Here is a 21,057-nt window from a genome sequence, read left to right as displayed (position 1 = left end):
GTAAGCACACTTTTCTCCATAGTTGTGTGTCAACAGCTGTCACTGAGCGAATTAAACCTGAACTGAACAGCAATTTCACTAGCTACGGCGCCCTTCAGAGCGAAACACAATAATGTTTATACATTACTGCTTATTGACTAACAATATTTTAAACAACTGGAGTAAATGCGGCAATGTATAGATAAAGCAGTCAAGTAGTAGTAATTTTTTACATGTTCCATATTTTGGCTTTGTTTTTATATGATGATGTGTCTATATGTATAGAACGTCATGCAGTTAATGGATGAATTTGGTATCGGATTGTGAATACTTCAAGACTGCTCCCATTTTTAAATTTCTGATAATGATTCTAGAAATAATCGAGAACTCCTTAGTCTATATAAGTAATCATAATTTGTAGGATTTAGTGTTTAGCATTTTACAAACAAAGTATTAATTGGTGATCTGAAGATGACCGCAGATGGGCACCTTTTTGTGATACGTAGATAAGTGCATCATGGCTAAAGATAAGATAGTTAAGAGACTGTTACTATATATATATATATCCTTACTAGAGGTAGACAAATCTATCCTTTTACACTTTACCGTTACTAATATACTATCTACAGATAGAGATAAATAAGTACCTTCTACTGTCAGTAATTACTAATTAGCTGTCAATAATCTGAAGCTGTCCCAATAAGTCATTCCTTATCGCCTTACATTTGGACGCGTGAACTGCAATCTCCGTACAAACTTCTATCGCTGGTAAGCTATACGTCGTCCCATTGACAGACAGCGTGTACGGATAAGGTCGGTTACCGTCGATAAGTTTATTAGTACAGAAAAGTCAACGATAGTTACGATTTTTATCACAAGTAAAAGATAGACTGAATATTGGGAACGGCTGTAACTATTTTGGGCATAAGTATGGATAGATAAGATCTTGTCAAACGGTGACAGCAATGTATCCATATCCGTCAAAAACTACCACCAGTTCGAAATAGTGTGCCTCAGACGGGCGTAAAAACTCAGCGGGATTTGCTTTCTAAATTCAGTTACAATATATATTGAACAATTTAATGGCCTGAGGGCGTTCGCTCCATTCTCAGTCTGTGGTATCATATGATAAAATCATTTTACTCGGGGTCGCGCGTTCCAGTACTTTGGTATAGGGGCCTAAAAAATTTCATATAGCATTTCAAATACGATAGTTTGTTTGCAGGACGTGAACACTATAAGGCATTAAAAGGCATTTAATTTTTCAAAATTGATTCCTTTACAATTCAGAATACTTCATAATAATTTTTGAATTGTTAGTATTAGTATTGGTATAACTTCACTTTTATAACTTCACCTTTAATTGGATAAGACCATGTTAAATTTCATCAAAATCTTCTCAGCAGTTGAGCGTATGATAGATAAACAGGGTTGCATTTAAAATATTAGTATGAAATATGTCGTATTTCCCTTTCGTATTTTAAATACATATTGCAATATCGTGGCTCTAAAGAGGGTAAAACAAACAAGGTATGAATTCATCGAAGCTGTTTTGAACTCTATTTTATGGAAATAGGTCTGAAAACTGATTGGATGTTTGATCGGTACGTTAAAACCAGGTAACGCAAAATCCTATATAAATAGTATCGACCAAACTAGATATTGAAGATTTCCACCAAAGCCCATGAACTGTAGGGACGCTCTTTGTAGTCAAAACAATATAGGCTTATATTACGTTTGTTTGTCCAAATTATTGGTTGAAAAAAAGAAAAACATGCGTAGGTCGAATAACGTATGAAAATAAATGATAATTTTGTTATTTTGAGAGTAGTACAAAAAACCGTACAATATTTTTGCACCACATCATCGCCTTTTTGTAATCCGTATTGATAACCCCAATACATGTGAAGAAGCAATATTCGCGGATTTCTCACGTTATACTGTTGAGTCTACCAACTTAAACACCAGCAACGCATTTCTGGGCCCCTGGTGTTGCCGATGTCCATGGGAGGTATGCTTCACCACTTTCCAACACGGTGGGCCTCTTGCCCGTTTGCCACCTCTTATATCAAAGAGGTATCATAGGTTAAATTAAAAAAAATTGAAAATTTATACAGTTTTTACGATACTGAAGAACAATTCATAATTCTACATTATGAATAGACAACTCAATAGAAACCAAAAACGAGTTTTTTCGGAATGCCGACGAAATTCCGGGCTATAATTTCACGAGACATAATTACAGTTTTAGCTTCTCCATGTTACAATCGATAAGCGTAAAGGATTAATATAATTATGAACCCTTAATATGATACCTTACAACTTGTAACTTATTAGGGTCAGAATGTTTGAATAGGTAACAACACCTGCAATTATGTAGCTATCAGATAGTAAATAAAAACAGCTGCATCGGTCGGTGCTTACGGTCAACCCGAATTGTTGAAATATAAGATTATATATATAAATGAATAAATAATAAATTCAATACTAACATCAAATAAGATTCAATATAAATTAGTTCGCTATGAACGGGAATGGGGCTCACTTGAAAGTCGATAATCAATTTCACAATGAGTAAAACTACTAGAGAAGAAGGAGTTAAAGAATAAACAATCTTTTGAATACCTACTGATTAAATCTAAAAGCTTCAGAGGAGAGATAAAACTGGTTATCTACATGTAAACTCATCTCAAAGGCCAGAAGCGCTCCTGTCATTATTGTGGTGTTTCCAGAGAGCGGTGATCATTCACCATCATAATAAAAAAATAAAATAAAAATACAAAATAATTTATTTACCTATTTACTTATTACTTATAGAAAAAGCCTGCGTAAGTCCAACTTATGTATGAACGTTGCAGTTAGTTAAATCATTTAAAACATAGGGGTAATTATGAGTAATTGGACCAGGATAACATAAAATAATAACAGGCGCAATGGCAAGACAATTACATGATTGTTTTAATTAACGTACATACGTGTAAATTAAGTTGTTAGCTCCAACCGCCAGACAATTGCGTCTGGCGCCCTATTACGTGCAAAAGCCGGAAGTTCAGTCCATCCCCGACAGAAGTGATCACTTCAACTTCACAGTTACACTGATCTTCCCGTTACAACCTGTACTTATTTGATATCACAAAAAATGTCGATGCTTTATACAATCTAGATTCCCTATACTAATATTAACGTACCTACAATAATGTTACTACTCGTATGAGTATAAAATAAAGTATTACCGAGTATATTTGTCTATTTTCATGTTACAACCGTACTTGTAGAACGCATAGAATTTGGTTACAATATTAATTATATCTTACAATGTTAATGAGATTTTTGGAGTATCGACACAGGAAAAGATCTGGCTAGGTGGCCCTCAATGGGCTTCGTCTTGCCCCATTCTAGTCTTGGCCCTACCCTGTAGCCAAGTACATTTATGGATAACTGTCTCTTACCTACACAATACCCGTTGGACGAAACTCACAAGGTGCAGGCAAACGATGGAAGAAATACTCAAACTATCACCCAGACTTACACGAAGACTTAAATAAACACTATATCCAAATTATGGTGGGTAACCTCACAGGTCATATACCGCTAAACAAACGCCTTTTAATATCCTTAGGGCGTAAAGTGCAGGTTTTGTCTGCTCAAAAATGAAATCATAACTCAATTAATTCTGGATTATACAAAAGTATCCGAGCAGTTTGTGAACCACTCAGGAAGGCTATGAACCTCTGAATGGGGCTGGTCTGGTTGAAGTAATTTGACAATCCTGCATGCGAAATGGGCCCAATTATTAATTCTAATTGTGAAACAGTCCTCCATTAACTACAGTTGCAGGGCATGATTATTATATTGGATGCAGCATCATTTTACTAATAATAATAAGCTCATGGTCGCTCAAAGGGCAATAGAGGGCTTTGTCTTCCCGCGAGATCGAATCAAAAATGAGAAGATCCGTAGTAGAAACAAAGTTACCGACATAGCGCAAATGATTGAGAAACTGAAGTGGCAGTGGGCAGGGCACATAGTTCGACGGACAGATGGCCAGTGGGGCAGTAAAGTCCTCGAATGGCGACCACGTACCGGAAGACGCGGTGTTATTTGGCTCCCCGCAATATGGACCAACATGGTCAAGATCGCCGGTGTACGTTCGATGAGGCCAGCGCAGGACCGATCGTCGTTAAGATCTTTGGGAGAGGCCTTTGTACAGCAGTGGATGTCTTCCGGCTGATCATTATGATGATGAATAAAAATGTAGATACGCCTCTGTCGGATTTTCTTAAAACTTTCACACACATTCGCCAAATTTGACAGTTAATGTGCATCTATCACCTAAGTAATGGTAAGTGAACGTGGAAATCAGTCCCGATTTCTTACATGCATCGTTAACCTAAGTTAAATAGGGAGTATTAAATAAAATAATTCCATTGCAGTACTCTTCGTAATAATAGGTCAAGCGTGAGCGGTAATTTCGTGCACAATAAACGATATCGCGCGCCGGAACCGTCCGATAAGTTATCGCCAGAGTTCGCCAACTGTTGGTCATTCCGGCACTTGTAATATTTAAACTTATTTTAATACATACTTCGAATTTCTTCATTAGATTTACTCAATTCATTAACATTTTGACAAAAGTCAAAATCAAGTGCCCTTATATCCTTACTTATACATAAAATATGAATTGGAGCTTATGTACTCGGGATAGGCATAATTATGGTTCCACTGTTTTATTTTAGATATCATAAAGATAAATATGTTTACTAAGCCCTTACTTTGTAACCATTACGCCAGTGGACGCTGCTTAAACCTTTCTGGACCACTTTTTCTTCGAACTAACTTCACAAAAAATAAATTAATATCTACTACAGAACTATACATATAAGCAAAAGAAAGGACTGCGAGAGATAGGTGTGCATGGTGGGAGTTGGGGGAGGTCTACGCCAAAGGGCAAAAAAGGTTTGATGATAGGTATAAGATAATACATAATGCATTATAATCGAAATTTTTATAGATATACCTGAGTAATTCGTAACCCTAGTAAATTATTTAAATTTAAGGCTTATTTATTTTAGTGATGCTATGAATCTGGCTAATATATGTTAGCCAAAACATGTTAGAAAAATAACTACATTAAATAAAAATCTGAATTAAGATAAATAAGAATAAGAAGTGACGAGACTAGTAAGGGTTCACCTGGTGAAAGTGTTAGGCCCTGTGTATTACAATATATTATAATAGAGTAGAGCAAATCGGAAATAATCTAAACGGCTATCCTTCTTCAAATATCAAATATTTTGAGTCACTTATTGCAAGCTAGAACCTATAATGCATTCGAAAAAATGTATCTCCGACATGAGCAAAACGGGTGCATGAAGCGAATTGATCAAAATTAATTGCCTACTTAATGTTATACATGTACATATAAGTCCCACGCTATCATCCATGGATAACCAACAAAGAACAGTCAATTAATTAAAATTAACTGCATAGTTTGCAACATCTGACAGTACACTACATCCGGCTTTTGTTCCAATTCATTTTGGAGTTTTCGGACATCTCGTTAGTAATGTTTTATTACGCATTTATCAATTTGGGAGTGTTCTAGTAAGTTTTAGCATTATTTCATCAAATCCAATCTCAGAACCCGAGAAAGAGTTACTTTCCTGTTACTAAGTTGTAGTGTAACTCTCGTAAGCATCTGGTAAACTCTCGAACACCTTGATTGTCTTCCTAGCGAGATCGATGTGCCTCTTACATCCAATATTTAAAATCCATCAAGGTTTAAACTAGCGACAAAATCTCATTAAATCGAAAAAATACGGGTTTCACTCCGGGAGTGCCGGCGGACGTGAAAACTTGAACATTAACGTTGTGCATTTTTGAATACTTTGGAATGGTTAGGGAATAATTTCACCTGAATTGCTTTATTTATCGGTATAAAACTACCAGCATTTAGATGGTTAAATATAATATTCATTTATTGCGCTATCGTACAGAAAACAGTTTATATTACATAAAATATAACTTCAAAACTATTACAACTGTTTAACATTAAAAAGATTACCTCTCAGGAAAATCAACTTTCATCCATAATTTCAACGTCTCTTTCACCATCTTCATTACCAGCATCGCCAATATCTAAAACTGATACAATAGGTTTATGGTAGCTGAAGTAAAAAACAAAATAAAAAATGAAAATTTAAACAAAATAATAAATAACAAAGAAATACAAGAAACTATCGCCTTAGAGAGTCTTCGCTTATGACAATGCTTAAAAACAAAAATAATTAAACTATAAAAATATTTCACAGCTGAGATTCGATCCCACGACCTCGCGGAGTTTCGGATTGTCAATCACAACTATTCAACCACTGGTCCAATGACCGTATGAACATTAAATTGAAATAGCCGAACTATAATTAGTTAGAAGTATAAATTTTTCATACATAATTTCAACGACTGTCTTACGAATATTCGATCAGGCCACGTGTCCTGTCACAAGTTTATCATTTCATACCGATCCCAAGAAAAGTGCTAAACTCCGCTAAAGAAGTTTTTACCTCAAAAATTATAAATGTTGAAAATAGGATTCGCTTAGATTACTTCATTTTCACATAAAAAAAATTAGCTTTAAAAATTATGTACTCTGTAGTATCCATGTAAATATGTAAAATAATAAAATACCTATCAACGTATTTACATGTATTGGGAAATTTTAAAAAAACCATAGGTGCCAAAGGGTACTTTCTAAACTACTTCCTTAACGATACCACATTTTGGGAATAGTGAGCTATTTGATAAAATAATCCGATAAAAGTCAAAGTCAAATAAACTTTATTACAAAAGAGTTTAGTCTTTTGAATCGTAACTATAAATATTTCTTTTAAATTACTTAATCTACTATATGTTCGGAAAAAGTAGAGAACGAGAGAAGAACATACATACAAGAAACTCAACGGCCACTCTTTTCAAACAATAGAGTATTTTACAATGGATACATCCATTTACAAAAAAAATAAGCTTGTAAGGTTGCTGCATCCAATGTAATCGTGTTTAAATAATATAAATTATTTCATAAAAAGTAATAAAGAATACACTGTACTAATAAAAATTATCGTATATTAGATTTATCATCATTTAGAGCTTGAATTCAATGTTTGTGTCAGGATGCTTCGTGAATATGATGGTCGTGATTACCGTCATAATTAGGAACAGCAATAATTGGTTGGATATTTAGTAAATAAATATTAATAGGCCAAAACAAAAAATACAATGTGTTTTCATTTTTTCGCTTATTTTAATCGGATTTGCGTACTATAGGCACAGTACAGTAATATAGAACAAACAGATCTTGAACTTCATACTAGAGCGTTCGAATCCACTCACGCACACATACACACGGTTTACACGGCTATTAAGCACTCTTGGGAAGACAAAACTACTGAGTACGCCGCCGAGACTGTCGAGTCGCTGTTCGAGTTAAATTAGCTGCACAGCGCCTTCGTCAATCTATTTGTAAGTACCCTAGCGCTCCGCCCAGAAGTAGGCATAAATTTTATGGAGACGGCTGAGTTCCGTATCTGTTCTATGACTTGTATTGTGTTTATACGTCTATTTTCACGGCATATACGATTTAAGCACGTCTTACACATACAAAAATATAAAAGAAACAAAACAGAGAGACACAGATTAATAATGATCTGACAAAAATTAATTTAACATAATTTTGATCTATGGTTAAAAACCAAGGAAAAAAGAGCCGAGAATGTTTTCTCTAAAGGTAATTTTTTTTATTAAGTACAGAGTTGCAATAAAGTATAACTAATTCGTGAAATAAAAAAAAACTGTATTCAACCGTTTATTCGCTGATAGCTTCCTATCCGTGACGGAGCAGACGTCCGACAAAAACACTTTCTTTGGTACTCTTTTTCCAATTAATAAAAAACGAAATAAATCTCGAACCTTATCTTGTTCTACAAACAAGCATTTTGTTTTTATGATAAAACTGTCGCACTGCGGAAATTGTAATAGCATTGAAGATTTTTTAATATGATTTTCACTTAGATAACTTACCTAGACAGAGCCTCTTGCATTTTGGCAATGCATGAAAATTTTTTATAAAACCTTTTTACTAATCGCATACTAAATGTATGGGAGTGTTAAATATAAAAATTTGGATACTTATCGTTTGATATTTAATAAGTTATTGATATCATTTTACGGATTAGGTAAGGTACTTTTGATATCAGTTTCAAGTTTTTTTGATATCTGTGATAGTTACGGAATAATCGCTTGGTCACACGTTAACGATTACACCCTGTATATAACTATGTAGCAAGACTCAGCTTCCTTCAAGCTTAAGGAGTATTCTCAATCTTACTTCAGATACCGGCAAGGCATCTCTTCTTACTATCCATTAATTGAAACTCTGTGTCATTAAACAATGATAAATAACTAAAACAGAGGCAAAATCAAATATTTTTATTCAATATAGACATAACTTATAGAAAGTCAAAAACTATAGAGGCCAAGGTTAATACTTTAGTGTGCGTGACAAGCTACGTCTTACACTCGCGATTTGTATTACACTTTGTGTTAGTGTGCGTGCATTGCTTAAAATAAAGGTTAACTCTTAAACTTAATTTTTTCAATGTTTTCACAGCTGTCATAGTCTATCTCGTCGTATAAAATATGCTCTAACGGGGTGCACTTAAGACGTTATAAAGTGCAGTAATTTACGGTCATTAAGAAAATAAAAATTGATGTAAACGGTATAGACGTGGCTTAACCGTGAGTAGGACAAACGAGATATAGGTCATCTGACGGAATGGATGGATGATAACCACTGTCTATACTTGTTAATAATACATAATATCTTGAGTCTGGAAGTGACGAGCGCAGTACGATATTCCAATATCGTTAAGATTTTGGGTTTTTAATGAATCTTAAGCGGCGCTGCATTGTGATGGGCAGGGCGTATCACTTACCATGACGTGAACGTCATACTTGTCTTGAACGTCACTTATTTCTCATAAAGAAAGAACAATGCTATGGTAAGTCTGATGTGGAATGAAAATTATTTCATACGATACTAAGAAACAATATTTGAAATATTATAATACTAAATAAATGAAATATATCAAATAAATACCAAAGTCAATTCAATTTACGCACGCCGCACAAAACTATACCGGCCTCGAAATACCTAGACAAAAAACACGATGCAATACTAGCAATACTTCGTAGAAAGGAATGTAAAAAAGCGGACAAAAAGTTCTCATCAGAGTTCCGTTGATAGGCGTGGGATGGAGAAATGTCGATATCGATGTTTTATAACGAAAAAATTACGGTAAACGGTTCTCTGATACACTTTGGCAAATAAACGTTAAATAAATATTCTCCTTATCTAAAACGTTTTCTCTTAACATAATAAATATTACTGATAAGAAAGCGGTGCCTTTGGCAGCAACAAAATAATTATCTGTTAGGACCTGTTATATTTTTCTTCACATACAAATACTCTGAAAGATTGTGGTATTATTTTGAATGGGAAAAATCACCAATATATATCTATGTATTATATTTAAAATTCAGTACAACAAAGTAACTTTATGAATTAGACACGAAATCTAGGACTTTTTAGGTCTTCATAATTCTAGTTACATTATTTACCAGTTCGGAAGAATTGAGCTCAAAGATAAGAAAGTAGTAAGACTATCGACATCACTCTTGGGCTGAAATCAATAGAGCGTACTTAGACTTTGCTTAGACCTTACTTACGTTAAACATAGCTAAGTGTAAGCTTAGCATAATATTTTATTGCATTTTTATAGTCATTTGATAACTGAAATTGTTCAAAGTTTTTGAGTTTTCTTTAATGTTAATTCCGCCAATATTTGTCTTTTAATCAATTCGACACGTGTTTCACCTCTACACGAAATCCTCAGGACATGTGGACCAAAATCTCAATCTCAAAATCTCGCCAGATTTTGGCGAGTAATTATGGATTTCCGCAAAGTAACGCCTACTTCAATATTTTTTAACCGACATTGTACTGAGCATAAGCTAAGACAGCCGAATACAAAAGACAAGATCGCGTTTTATCACAATCGGTAAAGTTTTACATAAGTAAATTCTAAGCAAAGCGTAAGTCCACTCTATAGATCTCAGCCCTACGATACTACACTGTTCCCTATAACGTTTACTTGAACTGAAGCGGTACTTTAGCGGTACCGCCAAGTCGATGCTTGCGGCGGTGAGTCAGGCATCCACGACGCACATCGCGTTCACCTCGCAGTTAATTGTTCTCGCAATTTACATAACAATCGCTCGCTGTTTACAAATATTTATTACGTTTTTACGTGAGCGATTAAAAATTCGAGACGTCTTAATGAGTGTTATTAAAACAATGGTACTATTTATTATGAAGCGATAGTGCATGCCTTAGTTAATTACGTTTCAGATTTTTCTTTTTTGTTAGAATCGGAATAGTTGAAGTTAGTTATATGCACAACAATTACAGCCACGGTAAATCAGTGCATGATGTGGTTCAATTCCAAAAAAAATAATAATAAGTCTCATTCAAATTAAATTGCTTTATTCTTAAATTATAAAACAAAAGTATAACGTTATTCAAAAGTATTGTAAAAAGACGTTTGTGTGGTAAAGGCTACTATAACATAAATGACTTTCTTAATGATACAACAGATTGGGAATGGAGCGACCGCCCTCAGGCTAATAAATAATAAGTTTAATTGTACAATGTTACTTTAATTGTAAAACATATTTTTGATGAAAAAAAAGGCCCGCTGAGTTTGTTGCGCCGATTCTTCTCAGGCCTGAGGCATTCATTTTGGAATGGGTGGTAGTTTTTTCACTTTCAATAAGTGATGTCATATCCTTTTTTGAATAAAAATATTTGAATTTGAATTTACTATTCAGTTAAGTTTTTTGTAAAAGAAGTAACAAATAATATTTAATTAGTTTAAATATGAAGGTAGGGAAATTATTTACTAATTCCTAGGACAAAATAATTATTATTACTTTAGAAATAATCTTGTAAAAGACACTGTTTTCAAATTTGCATGTCAGCCATTTTTTGTTTTATTCTCAGGTATAACTTTATGCCATAAGGCCGTACGAGTACTACAATTACTTATAACATGCAGTGGCATAACAATTTACTACGATTTATTTAGCTTAAAATGAAATTAAATTCAGACATTATATTCTGATAGACATGTCATTAAACTATTTAAAATGATTTCACTGTTTTATAAGAGCGGAGTAGCTGGCAAGTTATAAGGTTTCCGTTTCATACCGTTTGGTAGAGAGCCCTGAAAACAAACTACCTGCGTACGTAATTTACCAACCTTTTTAGGGTAAAATTACACCTTTAAAAAACGATTTTGAATCAAAAAACTGAAAACAGACAGCAGTATTTGATAAAATCCAGAATTTTGAATACATAAAGGACAATATTTCAAACAATTACTTACATACCTACATCGAATACAAATTTTGGGGAATGGAGATTTGGATGGATATGTATTATATAATATATACTACTTCTATTATTACTAATCTTAATCAGTCATTTGAATATTTTTTTAATATAGTAATATTGTTAAGCTCCACAGTAGTCAATTTAGAACAAAATTTACAATATCATTGTTTAGGGGATTTATTTTTATTAACTTACTATTTTATTTCCTAGACACTAAAGCGGCATATTAGAAAAAAATACAATAATTTTTAAACAAACAAAAACTACAAAAATTCGCCATATACATAACTGTTTTCGATTGCTCAGTGCCTTGCGTTTTGTTGCATTTTTTTGCCATATGTATCCTCTTAACACAATCTGCAATCACACATCGATACGCGATGTTCACGTCACTAATAGCGCGGGGTGCATGGGGCGCGCGGGGGGCGGACGAAGCGCTACCTGGTCGGCCGGGGAGGAGTTCCGAGAACCGTCACTTGATACTACTGATAGCGATAAGCGACTCAACAGAATAAATACTCCACGTGATATTCTCTACTGCTTGTTCAATGAAATGCCATTTGATATCACTCTGTGTGTGTCTGTCTGACAGTGTTGATATATGAACACGCATTCGGGAGGCCGTGGGGTTCTATAGATAGCAGGTATTTTATGCAGGATGCGAGAGTTCATGATTGTATGGGAGACCTGTTCTTGCCGAAAAGTGATTACGGCCGCATACATTTTCCTGGAACACTAGAGAAATCACAGGAGCGTTGCCGGTCTTTTAGGAAGGTGCATGCCCTTTCTTTAAAGGCACCCATGTCGTATGATCCTGGAAATACAGCGTAAGGAGCTATTCCCATAGGTTCAAAAACTAGCACCCATTCGGAAATTTATGCCTCAAACCTAAAAAGAACGGGCAAAACAAAACTCAGCGGGTTTCTTCTTTTTTTTTAGTTTCGAAACAACTAAATTTATAATTCAAATATAATGAGCGCGGTCGCTCCATTCCCAGCCTGTGGTATCATTAAGAAAGTCATTTATGTTATAGAAACCTTTACTACATAAATGTCATAACAATACAAATTTAATTTCTACCAAAATTAATGAACGATGCAGGACCCGTGCCTCTCGGGTTCCATCCGAGCGCTCTTACCAACTGAGCCAGCCGTCCGAAGAGCGCTCCATGGAAAAGTTATAAACATATTGCAACTATCGAAATGTTTTCAGTTTTCTTGAGTGTTTGTGTTTCGCCTAAACAGAGACTACTAGTCTCGTACAAGAGTTTGGCGAATCAACATCTCCTGAGGATGCCTCGTGTGGAGACGAAACACGTGTCGGATTGTTTGAAGACAAACATTGGCGTAATTAGCACTCAATAAAACTCAAAACATTTGGATAATCATGGATTACCGCAAAATAACGAATACTTCAATAAATTTTCATAATTGCAACTTATCATTAAAATATAATTTAGTATCAGCCAAATTTAACACCAGGATTAATTGGCACTTGATCAGTGACGCACGAGAATTAAAATTAATTGTTTATCTACAGCCGACTAATAAATAAGTTTCGACTGCATCTTTTTTATGAAAATAAATAACAAACTAATGTAGTTTTCATGGATCGTCGTCGCAACGCAGAGGAGACGTTTAATCAATAATCATTATATCTATCGTATTCAAAGACATTCTGTATAGAACATCATTCATAGTATACAAAGACGTCAAACTCTCAATGAATTGTCGCTTATTGTATGTTGTTACCACAGAACACAGTTACTGTATAGTGTTGTATTACGATTTTCTAATGTATTTGTTTCTCAGTAGGTTTCAATAAAATCTGCCCCTGTTATCAATTGATAGAAAACATACTTGCAAAAAAATTCTGAAGAGCCCAAAAGTCAAAACCGGGTTGGTTTGGACAGAATTTTTGCAGTTTGTGATTGTGATCACTATAATGTAGTAGCTACATCTACCAGGCAATCATGAGTCACGAGGGACGTACCGCCTTGCAGCTCCCAGAGGACTCTCGGTAAATACAGCGTCTGTCAAACATATCACGCATGCTGACACCGCTCGAGGGCTGCCTATCCTCTGCTATTATGAGCTCCTATTGTATGTGCGCGCATATACAATTAATTATATAAATATTAATACTGTACAAGTAATAAAAATACACGTATTTTAAAGACAATAATAATAAGACAATAGTATAATTATCACTACAATATAAACAAAGTCCTCCGCCGCGTCTGTGTCTTAACGCGATAATCTCAAAAACTAACTTTTTAATTAACTGGGAAGGAACTGTATTATGTATTTACCACCATTTTCTTATATAAATACTAAGTTAGTCATATTTGTCGAATATTTTTATTGCATCACTTTGCATGGACTATAAATATTAATTTATAACATAATGATAAAATGGTGGCAATTTTAATTCTTGCCACTTCTTTAACATTAAGTTCCAAATAAATTCAAATTAGTTACTGACTGCTTAACCCACTAACTGGTGGAAAGTCGAAGTGAAACTTAAAAGTCAAAGCCAAATAAAATATATCCAAATAGCCAAAAGCGCTTTAAAATCGCCATTATAAATATTTCTTTAAATTACTGAACCTACTATAATATGTTCGGAAAAGTAGAGCTCGTGGAGGAACATACAAGAAACTCATCGGCTACGCTTTTAAATCAATAGAGTATTAGTATTATTAGAGACACAATGTCTGTAACAAATCTATTTGTAAGGTACTGCATCCAATATATAAATCATGTTCGTTAAATATCAAATAGCTCCTAAAACGATAAAAAAAAAATAAACTGTATAAATATAAATTATCGTATATCGACTTATTTTTACTAGGAGATTACCTTTAGAAGTTTTCAAAATTCAATGAGCTTGTATATCTTGTCAGAATTAATTGGAGTCTATTTCAGTTAGTGACTAATTCTTTTACGACGACAGTATACACTTTATATCGTCAGACAGTGTAATAATATTTAATATACATAATATATATTGTTGAGTCACAAACGCCTAAGTAAGTATGAACATAACTATGGACAGACAAGTGGAGACAATTTTGTAAGTAATGTACGTATATGTTTCTACAACAAAAATACAAGCAATTTAATAATTACAAAACTGAGAGAAAATAAATCAAACAATACCGTCTTTGTAGCGTGGCCTAAAACAAAATATCAGATTATTTAAAGCATAAAAATATTCCCAGATTCCAAGATGGAATTTTCCCAAACTCAGCAACAATGTATAATATTTAACACGAATTTGTAACATAATCCAGCTCAGTTTGTAGTCGATACTTTTTGTACTTTAGTCATAAAGGCTCTGTTTTATTAAGAATAAGGCATGTTAAAGTGATTTTAGTGAGTAAATTTTTAAGCCAAATATTTTTGATTGAAAATTTCGTCCATATTTTAAGAGATGTGACGATACAACTTAATTTATATAATGCAAATTTTACCTTTGGTAGACAACTCAATATAAAAAAAAATTTAGCATAAATTTTTGTAAGTTACAGTAATTTTCACAGCGGAAGTGGTCACCTTATCTGTCAAGTATGTAAATTTCTGACATAATTCAGTTCCTTCGCACGGCGCATCAATGACCAGGCTCGCATAAACAACGGCAGGTGTAATATCAAATGCCCGAGGCGTCTGTCGCAATGACTACCAATTTATTGCGTTCACTCGCCTTTTAGCATTTTTTTGCGTAAAACGTAATTGGCGCGTATTTCGTACTTGGATCGTGGAGATAACTTTTAATTGTTTTGAAATTTTTCTACATACATACAATACACAAAAGCAAATAATTATACATTCGCATAGCAACTTCATCAATATACATTAAAGTATTTTTTTTATTTTCACACAAAATTAAATAAACTTACAATAATAATATCCAAGTCATAGATACTGATATAATAAAACCAGCTTTTAATAAAGCATTTTATATTAATGTGGATACGACGAGCCCATTTTAAGTTATAACCATTTAAGTGCCTAGGCAGTAGGGAGTTTGTGGGTTTGCCCCTCTGGGAATATTGTGAAAATTGCGATATGATAAATATAGATGTTTGTTTTCGAGTCATGGATGTTTATACGTATTTGTGTATGTTAAAGTAAGTATACTGTATTGAATATATCGTTGTCTTGTACCCATAGTACAAGCTATGCCTAAGTTTGGGGCAAGATAATCTGTGTAAGAGTGTGTCAATATAATAATTATTATTATTTGGCAGATTTCAGCCACTTGGAAATCTAGCTATCAAAGTTACGAATATAAAATAGCTGCACAATATTACTGAGAAGTGAGCACCTGTGTTTTGTACTAACGATGTAATTGCTGCATTTCTTGCATAATGCATTTATAATTACAATCGTTTCGCAGTTTCAAGCTCGTAACGAGTTCACCTGGCTTTGCACGGTGCTTGCCGATAACCTATAATCAGTAAAAAGAATCATTTACGCGCTTAAGTACCTATATTATAAAATATTATAGAAAATTAAATTCATTCAATCAAACGTTTAGTAGAGTAATGTCAAAGTTGGCGCATGTATTTTTGGCGGACGTGTGCAAATAATAAAAAAGAAAAGTTTGAAAAATCTAAAAATGCACACCTTATAATGGCATTTTCCACAATCTTCGAATATATATACCTACCTACAATAGAAATACACAGTGTTATCTCAGTTTTTCATAAATAATAATTAAATGGCAGTGAATCGAACGCTCATATAAATTAAGAAAGTCCGCAGTGTATTATTTAAGATAATAAAAAAATATTGCGGTACGATAATAGTTTCGACCAATTTCCCTGCCACATACATCCATAAACGGACGGTAGTCCAGAAAAGATTATATTTATTGTTATTATTTACTATGTTAAATAAAATAATTGTTATCCAAATACACTTTAAGTAATCTCTCACCAACAAGTATCTGCACACTCTGCAAAATTAATTAAAGAAATAGGGACTCTTGCGGTCATACAATAAGGTGTAATTCAGATCGCACAGCGCTACTAACCTACACTTTTATTCACCTAGAAGTTGCCTCTCTTTGTATCGTGACTCATTACCTCTTCAGACGACGTTAGGGTTGACTTCTTTACCTAAAACTGTACTGTACCTAGTATAAGGTCAACTAATAAAATAATCTCAGTTTTTTCTATAATATAAATAGGTATCTAATGGTAATTTTAAATCAATATTGTTTCATTGTCAAACCTACATTAGTTGCAGATGCGTTGGAAGACCACGATATAATCAAACCTACTACATAGTTTAAAGTACATAACTATCATGAATGGCAATTTCATTATAGTAATAATCACTCTAAATTAGATTGTTTCAGCGTCTTTTGAAAGCTTAAGAAAATTTAATTTCATCGCAATGACCTTTAATATGCATTGCTTTACTGTATTTGAACTGTGAAGTAGGTGACAACAAAGTACGCTTGCGTCACTACTCGCACGTGAGTCCCTACTGGCTGGCTTACTCTGAAGAGGCCACCGCACGTATTTACGATACCTACACGGGCAGTGACACAGGCCTGACTTGATTAACGTCATGAAGCTACATCAGTACGTAAAGGTCTCATGTACATGCAAACAAGAAAATATTTCACATCATTTATCGAACAATCCCAGCCAAACCTAGTTGATACCCATAGACATTAAATTATCAGTTGGTAATAATTTTCACTGACTATTAACAGTAAACTTTTTACGATTCGATTACGCATTTTCAATATATTATGTAAGTACACTTTTTAACAAAAACAATACCTACGTTTTGTAGAATAATATTGCCTTCCTAGTACTTCTATCTTGTACCTAACATAGGCACTATGGATCTAACTAGTAGTGATGGGCCGAACATGGGTTTCACCGAATACGAACATTCGGCCGAATATTCGGTAAAACTTTTAACGAACCGAATATTCGGCCGATTATTCGGTACATTTGATTCCGTTCCGTCGCACAAATGCAGGTCTAAACTTGTTTACGCTAAACGCGCGGATTGCTGATTATAATATATTATTCTAAAGAGTTTACACAGCAGCCTAATCCCAAAACATCTAGATAGTAGATACCTATATTTTGCATTAAGTTATTATCTTTTTACCAACCTACTTTAATTGAAAATAAAGCTTCAGTGACGACAAAAACAGAAAGCTATACTCTAAAATACCTCATTACACTGTACACTCAAATCATGATAATACACTGGTCAATAACAGTAAAAACTTTGAGTATCACTTTGCCAAATATTAGGTGATTCAGCCGAATATTCGGCCGAATATGAATATTCGGTAAAGCTGCCGAATACCGAATATAAAACGAATATTCGGCCCATCTATACTAACAAGTCGTAGTTGAGCTTTGGAATATGAAAAGATTGCTTACTGTTTGTATATAGTATCTAGCGTATGGAAAATGTTTATGTGTGGGTGTTAAATAGAAGTTTGGTTATAAAATAACGGAACCAAATTAAACTATAATAACTTTAACACTAGTATTTTATTTATTTAGGTTCATAACGAGGTAGTGACTGCCTATTTGCCTATATGATATACACGCCTCTGAGCTCAAATTCAATCGGTGTAAGTACATACTAGTTTTGGACCTCACATTGTGTTAGGGTCGATAAGGTGAAAGTGTTGGTCCGCGAAAAGAACCTTGTGTCACGCGAGCTTTTTGAAGCCTTTGAAATCGATCCCCAGCCTAACTTCAATAGAGGCAAGGAATGCGCCCTGCCACCTACTTGGAAACTTGTGTTTCATGAATGAGTCTCGTTGTAAGACCCAGAAAGCCTAGTGAGTACATTTTGTTTACCCGTAAACACCAAAAGTGATATAAGTGTATCGATCAGCAGCAGATTTACAATATACAAGCGTAAACAATATGAGAGAGAAGAACATCTCCGACGGAGATACAACAAGATAGAAAAGGTTAGCGAATCTTTTGTAACTGTAACCGATTTTGATTGATAATTCGTAAACATTTCGCCACGTTTGGCGTTAGCTCCGTAGGCTGGTGTGCATCATATTAACTGTTATAGTTAACATTAACAGTAACGCTGACTTTAACATAGAATGTGAAATGTGTTTCACAATCGTATTCCTATTTAATATTTTGGTTTGGAATACTAAAAGTAAAAGAAACTATATTGGATACTAAAAGAAAAGGGCCACTGTAGTCATTGTAAGTTAAATTATTTTGGATAATTATTAATTGTCATAATAAAATTCATAATTCGCCTATTTAGCAAGATCTTAATAATATTCGGATTTAATGTTTAATACTTTTAGTGTAATACTTTTAATCGAAAACACGAGCGATATGTTCGAGCCTAATTCTGCCATTTTGGTTACAAAACAAACAGGATAAATTTTGATGTAAAGCCGCAGTATGGAATTTCCCGTCCACAAATATAGTTTTAATTGATCATAAACAGCTTGGTATTTACTGTCTGTGATAATAATATCCGCTTCGGTGGATTGGCCGGCTAAAGTACAACGTTTGAGTCATTACTGATACCAGAGTACCGAGAACGAGTTACGCCACGCTAAAAGCCCGTCAACAATGAATACAATGTGCTTGTCATTTGTATGTAACTCCAAACACTTTCTGTATTCTTAGTATCTCTGTTATTCATCAACAGAATAGAAAAAGGGCCAAGTGCGAGTCTGGCATATTATTATTATTCTCATGATTTGGGGATTTCAATGCATTTAAATCCTAGGAACTTAAATCTATTGTGTCCCCTTCTTGCGCTAGCGCGCCTGCTCTCCAACTTAAAAGATAAGGAGGAGAATCGAGGCCACTGTGTTGAGATTTAAATCATATCCTCTCGAGACCTATTGCTTTTAGAAATCGTAGTCTGGCATAAGGTGCCTCGATTTATTGGTACAACCGGAGGAAGAATTTTTAAGAATGTGCAAAACTTGAACAAGAAAAAGAAACTTATATCCTATAAGTTTTTTTTTATTTTTTTTTCGAATCCAGATATCCTATCTGGATTGAAGAAGAGAAGAGAAGGCCGGGGTTTGAATCCAGAAAGGATATCTGGATTCGAACCCCGGTCTTCTGCTATCCGGATCATCCAATGTCCCATATGAGCTGTTAAAGTCTTGTATATACCTATTGGCCGAAATTTACTTTTGTATTCTAGTGTTATTGTAGCAAATTCTCATTAAAACTCGGATAAAACTACATTTTTTTTAAATTGAAACCTAGCTGAACGATTTCTCGCCCCCGAAGCTAATTGTATACTAAATTTCATTAAAATCGTTAGAGCCGTTTCCAAGATTCAGATAATATATGTATATACATGTATAGAAGAATTGCTCGTTTAAAGATAAATAAGATTAAAATCTAAATAATGATAAATCATAGGTTGATCTCTAACAATATCGAATATCTAACAATTTTAGAGTGTGAAGTTAATTTGAAACGATCACAAGATATAAAAACATTATAACCCAGACACTTATCGAGATAAACACCAGTTTCTTAGAGTTTAATAAAAGCCGGCTTCAATTCCGGCCGTTAACACAGAGCCACATGTGGCCATTTCAATTATTATTATAAACATGTGCTTTATATTACTGTTCTCCTAATATTTCATGTTTCCTTGTTACCTAATGGTATGAATAGTTACAATTATTCTTTAAAATAAACACACTACATACACTGCTTTACATTTGATTGTTCAATCTAAATTGCGGCAGTTTCTATATTTTAAATTTTAATAATCTTCTTAATAAATATAAATTACGTGACACGTTGTTTATCCGCAATGGACTCGTAAACTAATGTACGGATTTTAATGGGGATTCATGGAGTGCAGTTTAGTCTAACTTGAGAGATAGGATAGTTTTCATTTCGATTTGGAACCCATAATTATTTTTATTTTCAATATTTGTTTTGTATGGACATATTTTTTATGAGAAAATTTATTAACGCACGGTTTATATAGAGAGCATATTTTACGAAATAATTCTTGATGTTATGAAATTATAAAAATTATAAAAATAAAAAAAAAATAAAAAAACAGTATTTTATTTATTATGTACAGACCAACGTCTTTCGAAACAGCTAGTAAGATAATATAAATTAAATAATGGAATTTCATTGAGCAGTTTTTTCAGGACGATATGATATGGGTACCATCAAAATAAGTGCGTATACCGTAAGAACCTTCATAGGGTATACGCACTTATCTTTATATTTTTGTTCTTGATTAAGTATATTAACAATTGTAATATAACATAGGTCACTATCATTAATTACCTCCAAATAAATCACTTTCGCGCGCTTCTAGAAGTTTAGGTTGTTTTGTGATGCGTACATTATATTGACACTGTTATGGGCAGGGTCTACTTATTCCGTGCATTTATCCCCATGTTCCAAACTAGTTAGACAAGTGGAAAAGTCATGTCACACAGACACCCCGACTTAACCAACCACTATTTTTCCTAGCCCGAGAAAGTAAAAAATCTAACTATTTGAGCATGTTGAAACTTGAAGTAGATACTTCTTAAACGGAAGAACC

The 21,057-nt window shown here is 33.8% G+C and overlaps 1 protein-coding gene across 2 annotated transcripts in view; it reads right to left on the bottom strand.

Annotated features, from left to right (window-relative positions):
• LOC126979133 (BAH and coiled-coil domain-containing protein 1) overlaps nucleotides 1-21,057 on the bottom strand; it is a 118,194-nt gene that overhangs the window by 50,648 nt on the left and 46,489 nt on the right. The window contains exon 2 of one of the 2 annotated variants that reach the window (XM_050828358.1): nucleotides 6,044-6,123. The exons of the other annotated variant lie outside the window; for it this stretch is intronic. The gene's annotated coding sequence lies outside the window, so the exon portion shown is untranslated. The remainder of the gene's footprint in view (nucleotides 1-6,043; nucleotides 6,124-21,057) is intronic. 2 annotated transcript variants of the gene reach the window in all.

Source organism: Leptidea sinapis, chromosome Z, assembly GCF_905404315.1.
Source record: "Leptidea sinapis chromosome Z, ilLepSina1.1, whole genome shotgun sequence".
Taxonomy (NCBI): domain Eukaryota; kingdom Metazoa; phylum Arthropoda; class Insecta; order Lepidoptera; family Pieridae; genus Leptidea; species Leptidea sinapis.
Note: the sequence above shows the minus strand (reverse complement) of the source record. Positions and strands in the feature narration are given on the sequence as shown.